Genomic DNA, 6,975 nt, shown 5'->3' on the forward strand with positions numbered 1-6,975 from the left:
GTAATTTGCTGTCACTCTTACAGATCTAATAAAGCCCTTGGTTGTAATGGGAAAGGAGCGAATGACATGACTACTAACCAAAGTCAGTGAAAACATCCTCATACAATCACTCACAACATCTCCAGTGAATCATTATTCTTTTCAGTGAGAATACAAGTTATTTAATCTTTTTTGATGCTTATTTGCTTTCCATTGCCTTCTTTCTGTTCTCCTTCTCCTCCATCAAGATTGAAAAAGGGTACCTCTAAAGATATTTCTTACAGTGTGATAATATGATTAGAACCTACTGATAATGAGACAGTTTCTTGTTCTGGAGGTTTGAAATGAGGCTAAGTAGCTCCCCGAAGTGAGAACATATTTCAGAAAGATGGATAAAAGTTCATGAGGTTATAGAAGGTATTAAATCTCAGTGTAACTGATCCTACATTGCACTAATAAACATGATGTTTCATAGAGATGGGATCTAATGTGAACTCTAATCTTTTACACATTTCATCTTATTCACTTGAACACATTGTTTACAGGTTGGCTGGGGTAGGGGAAAGCACAGAGGAACCAAACTTGTCACTCAAGCTGAAAGTTTATTGCATTGAAATATAATGTAAATGATCAGAAATGGGTTCTGCCCTAAACCCAGGTGCAAATGGTAAAAAATCAACCTTATTCTGATATCTTAGTCAATGTTTTGGCACCTTTCTGCTTAGCATAGTAGATTATCATACAATCAAAAAATGTTCACACTTTAATATAACAATTTTCAGATTCAGAGCTGGTGGAGCAAGGGGAGATGGTTAAACAGTTACTACAATTACAGACTCCACCCGCTCCTTGAAAACGCACCCATCAGACTTTGGACAAGCTTCTGCGAAATGCAGGCTGGGTTCTGGTTAACATACCAAAAGTGAAGTTTGATAACATCATCAATGGCACAATTTAAATATCAAAGTAAAGGGCAGAGTTTCTGTGGTGACTCCCCGATCACATCCACTATATTCTAGAGCCTTCACAGGTCTGTACTTCTGAATTTATGATGGACGATTGGAATAAGAACAATGAATGGTGCTTCCAGCTTAAGCAGAGCAGATGTGTTTAAGTTGCAACAGAAGAGACTATGGAAAACAGAAACAGATGTATAGCTCTCTGTGTGAGAGTGCAGTGTCATGTCTGTGTGTGCAGTGTTCATGCAGCATGAGGAACCTGGTGTAGACTATACAGGAGGTCCATTCTGGCGGACAATACAAACCAGATGGCATTTTCCCATGATTCATAAACAAGTGTTCATTCAGTAAAATTTAACATGGCCATTGCCTGATCTGCCATAATGATCTTGACAGACTAACATGGGGAATAAAAGTTTGGCAACATGCACACATAAAAGAAGGAATATTACCTTTTGAATTGCCAAGATATTCTCATGCAAATTAAAAGCTTTGTGAATGATAAATGTTGCACCCATTATTGTTCAATTCAAAAAGACTTACAGTTACGCTAACTGAACAGTCCAGAGAACAAAACAACTCCATTAGTCCTGGGCAGCTGTTTAAATCATCAGCAGGGGGTAGGGATTTATTAAGGCTATCTACATGGCTCAGATGTGATTTTCTGAGAAATGAAGGGCAAAGCTAATTATAAGTCAAAATTGGATCAGCTGTAGTCATCTATCATTGAATCTCTTTCACATATCTTTTTGGATTATTTTATAATTGATGATTTCATTATTTTTGACACACTGTACAGCACTATCTGACATGTTCAGAGGCATGAAAAATGAGATTCAGAGAGTGGAGTTAATTTTTTATGACAAATTACTGAGTTCAAAACTTTTGTGTAGGAACACAGTAATGTAATCCATCATTGTCATGAGATGTGCAAGTGCCTCAGAAATCTCTGCAGGAATTGCTGCTGATTTTGGATGCTGACTGTATTTCTATGTATGGACAACGGCAGGGACAGGACAGGATGTGAAGGAATGCAGTGGAAAGTACAATAGTGTTTACTGTTTATTTGGAATCACTGAAAAAAATTTAAATGTTGATGCATAAACATATTTTAAGCATTCACTTTGCAACTTCTACCTGTGAAAATAATGAAAGTTTTGAAGTTTGGAGAATGTTTTAGAAGTTTCAGAAATTCCACGCAGATTATTGCTTTGCCCCCAGATGACATTGATCTTTTGGGTATTATTGGTGTAGGTGGTTAATTTTGACATGAGTCTTGGAAACAATCACTTCATAAATGCTTTGGTGCAACTAGGCAGATGCGGATCAAACATCGTTCATTCAATTTGAAATTTAATTTTTAGTCTTCCTTTAAAATGCTTAGATAAGGATTGCAAACGTGATACTATTGTTTTAGAAAAGGACAAAGGAAAGCCCAGGCCTGTCAGCTTCACGTCAATTGTGGGAAAATTGATGGAGGCCATAAAATGGGATAAGGTAAACATATGCTGAGAGAAAACTAAGTTAATATGAAACAATCAACATGGCTTTGTCAAGGGCACATCATGTCTGACAAATCTAATTGAGTCCTTTGATGAGGTGTCACAGGCAGTGGATGAGGTGGCGATGTTGTATATTTGGACTTTCAGAAAGTATTTAATATGGTGTCACGTAGCAGGTTGGTTAGCAAACTGGAAATGTTTGGGATTGATGGGTCCTTGGCAGCATGGATTAGAAGTTGGCTAAAAGACACGAAACAGAGTGTGGGTATAGATAGGCAGACTGAAGACAAGTTGAACATAATGTTCCCCAGGGCTTGGAGTTGGAACCCTTGCTTTTTCTGATTTATATAAACAATCTGGGGATAGGTATTGTGGCCAAAATTTCTAAATCTGCAGATGGTACTAAACTAGAGGGATGACACTGAGCCACTTCAGAGGGACATTAACAAGTTGGCCAAATAGGCAGATACCTGGCAGATGATTCTCAATGCAGAGAAATGTGAGGTAATGCATTTTGGCAGAAGAAACACAAAGAGGCAATACAGGCTCAGTGGCACAACTTAGAGGGGAATACAAGAGCAGAGGGACCCCTGGATTCACTTACATGATTCTCTGAAGATGACCAAGTAAGTTGCAGCAGTTAGGTTTACAAGTTGAAACGTAAGAGTATAAGAGCAAGGAAGTCATGCTACAACTCTACAAATCATTGGACATTTTGGGTATTGTGTTCAGTTCTGGGCACTTTGTTTAAGGGAGGATGTTAAAGTCCTGGAGGGATTGCAACGGAGATTGACTAAATTGATACCAGGAATGAGGGATTTTAGATATAAGGAAAGGTTAAATAAATTAGGCTTATTCTCCTTGGAGTAGAGAAAATTAAGAGGTGACTTATTGACATGTTCAAATTATGAACAATATTAATAGGTGAAAGAAGGATATTCTGTTTCCACTTGTTAGTATGTCAGTAACTAGGGGATCACAGTTTCAAGATTGTCAGCTAGAGAGCTAGGAGTCAGATGAGGAGAAACTTCTTTACTCAGAGAGTTGTTAGGATTTGGAATGTGGTGGTGTCTGGGAGAACGGTGGAGATGGTTTCCATAGGTGGTTTCAAGAGAGAGCTGGATGTATATGTGAAAGGGATAGGGTCAGAGGGCTACAGATGTAGAGCCGGAGAATGGGACTAGCTGGGTAGCTCTTTGAGGAGCCAGGGCTGAATGGCCTCCTTCTGTACTATAAAATTTTTATCAGATTCTCCATCCTTTTCCTAATACTGAGCACAGATAGTAAATGTCAATGATACATATTGGTATATCAGTCCTATTCAGGCATGTGAGGTGAAACGAAACACCAAATATATCTCACGCATTTTGATTAGGGAATTGCTTATATGTAATGCCTGACAACCATTTAATTCTTTTATTATAACACACAATTACCTCTCCTTTAGAGCTGTCAGAGGCAGTTAGGCAATTTAACAGACCCTGCCTCTTAGATCAGTGCCCATCTTTCCTACAATTCTACGTTAAATTCTTCAATCATATTTCCACACTTGCCACAAGCTTTAAATGATGAAAATCAAAATCATTAATATTAGACTTTGTGACTGCAACCATGCTTAATAATCTCTTAAACACTTAACTCGTCCATTTATTACTCCCCTATTTCAAAATATTCACAATTCTTATTTATGCTCATGAAGTCATCATAATTTTGTTCTTTTATCTCTGGCAACATTCTGGTGAATCTACATTCCACTCTCTCCAAAGTTAATACATCATTGCTGAGGCACGGTGCCAAGAACTCAACAAAGTATTACAAGTGGGATCTCATTAGAATTCTGCGTAACTAGCAGGTAATTTCCAACACTCTTAAGGTAAAAGCCAGCATTTCATTAGTTTAATTCATTACAAAATAAAGTACTTGCTTCAACAAACATAGGGGCGAAGAATTTGGTACATATTAGGATATGATCAGCAGAGTTTTAGCTGACCTCAGGATTATGAAACATAGAATGTGAGAGGATGGCTGGAATGAGAAGAATACTCAATTTTGGAAGTAAAAAAGCATTCATGAGAACAGCGTCAGCAAAATAATTGAGACAAGTGCAGAGGATGTCTTAGTGGCTCAATAGCTAGCACTGCTGCCTCACAGTACCAGGAACCTCGGTTTGATTCCATCCTCAGGCAACTGTCTGTGTGGAGTTTGCATGGTCTCCCCATGTCTGTGTGGGTTTCCACCGGGTGCTCTAGTATCCTTCCAAGGTCCAAAGACGCCAGGTTAGATAGATTGGTCATGCTAAATTGTCCTATAGTGTCCAGGAATGTATCGGTTAGGTGGATTAGCATTGAGAAATGCAACATTAGAGGGATGGGATTGGGTGGTCAGTCTGGGTGGGATACTCTTCGGAGGGTCAGTGTGGACTCAGGCTGAATGGCCTGCTTCCACAGTGTAGGGATTCTATGAAAACAGTAACGTTAGGGAGGTGGAAGTAGTTTGAGTGATGACTTAAATCTAGGGAAAACATGACATTGAGACCTGAAGTTTTGAACAGCAAAGCATCCCACCCTCATTATAAAAATGGTGGCGGATGCCCAAGTCAGTGAACCACAATGTGCACAAACTACACCTACCAGGACCAGGACTGAAATTTGTGGATTAATTTTGATCTGGAGGACGCCTTTGGAGGGACAAAATCCCCTTTTCACATGTTCTTGGGACACCTTTCAAAAAGGCAAGCTGCCCTTTGGCCGTGCATTAAAATGTATATATCCATTCTCTACCAAACTCACTACAATTGTCAACAAATCTGTGATAAGCAACTGTCAAAAGGACCAAACAAAAGTAGTTATCAAAAGTGTTAAGGTACGGAAAACTTCCTCCATTTAATTATTTGAAAGATATGTTTGGAGTATTTTTAAAAAGTCATTGCTTGCTACTTTTATCTGTCTGTTGACATTACCCTAAGGGCCATTATTTCTGGCTTTGTGCTACATGACTGAATTCATAAGCTTCTATTATCAGAGAAAGTTGCTTGCCACACTATAGTTTGGATGACAGATCCAAGAGGTTATAGAACCTTTGAAATAGAGCTATGAATTCTAATGCTCCATTCTATAAACAATTATATAGTTGAAATAAATGTGTGTGGTTATAGGAATTGTGTCTTTGAGAGCAGTTAGATGTCGTGAATTGTTTTCTTGTGAATGACTGTGATTTAAAAGAAAATCTGCAATAGATACTTGTAGATTTTTATTATTTAATCTCATAATATATCCTGAGGTCTGCCCATGGTGGATATTGTGTTGGAATGTAGTTTTAATGCCCAAGGATATGCATGGGAATGCATGGATTGGCATGAGATAGCACTATGTTGTTAGAAAGGGTCATCAGGGTGAGTGCTTCACAGATTGGCATAGCAGTTTTAGGGGAATATGGTTGTGTGGGAGGAGGGGCGAAGGTTAGCATGGAGGATATGAAGGTTTATTAGGGGTAGGTGGGCATGGATGGTCCACGGGGAGTGTGTTGGAGAGGAGGTTGAGGTCAGAAGGGTTGTTTTATGGTTTATTGTGCTCTTTTAAACTTCTGGCAGGACAGTCTACCCAGATTGCCTCTGCTTCAGGCAGCCTCTGCATTCATTCCCAGGTTCCTTGGCCCAACTCCCAGTGACCACAAAATGAAAATCCCAACTTCCAAGGCCCTTTCTACTGGGTCAGGTCTGTTACTGTTCTCCAAATGCTGGAACTGAAATGCAGCCTTGATGTTGTGATTCAGCCTCAGACGGTTGCCGAGGTGAGGGATAGAGTCCATAGCAGAATTTGTGGGGATTGAGGACAGCGGCTTTCAGTCTTCACAATATTTTATTGGAGAAAATCTCTGCTTAGTACACGATAAGACCATAAGGCAAAGGAACAGAATTAGGCCATTCAGCCCATTGAGTCTGCTCCACTATTCATTCATGGCTGATATGTTTCTCAACCCCATTCTCCTGCCTTCTCCACATAATCCTTAATCCCCTTATAATCAAGAACCTATCTATCTCTGGTTTAAATACACTCGGTGACTTGGCCTCCACAGCCCCCTGCAGCATTGAGTCCCACAGAGTCACCACCGTCATGTTTGAATATGGAGGCAGAGTAGGACACTTCAGCTGGAGCTTGTTTGCTCTGCTCACAGTTCTTCTTTTCTTCTTTCTCTTCTGTTTTTCTTCCTCCAAATGGTTTTTTTTTTCTATTCTTCTCCTTCTTCTTTCTCTCTCCCTTCAAATGCTGGCCTTTGACGAGGAGTGACAATCCCCAGCCTCCAGCAATGATGTCCAGCCTGACGCAACAGCCTCCCAGTGCGGTGTGGTGACCTCTCAGCGTTGCATAATGATCTCCCAGCGTGGTATGGTGACCTCCCAGCGCAGTGTGGTGATCTCCCAGCGCGGTGTGATGATCTCCCAGCGCGGTGTGGTGACCTCCCAGCGTGGTGTGGTGATCTCCCAGCGCGGTGTGGTGACCTCCCAGCGCGGTGTGGTGATCTCCCAGTGCAGTGTG

This window comes from Rhincodon typus, chromosome 3 (genome assembly GCF_021869965.1).
Source record: "Rhincodon typus isolate 14 chromosome 3, sRhiTyp1.1, whole genome shotgun sequence".
NCBI classification, from domain to species: domain Eukaryota; kingdom Metazoa; phylum Chordata; class Chondrichthyes; order Orectolobiformes; family Rhincodontidae; genus Rhincodon; species Rhincodon typus.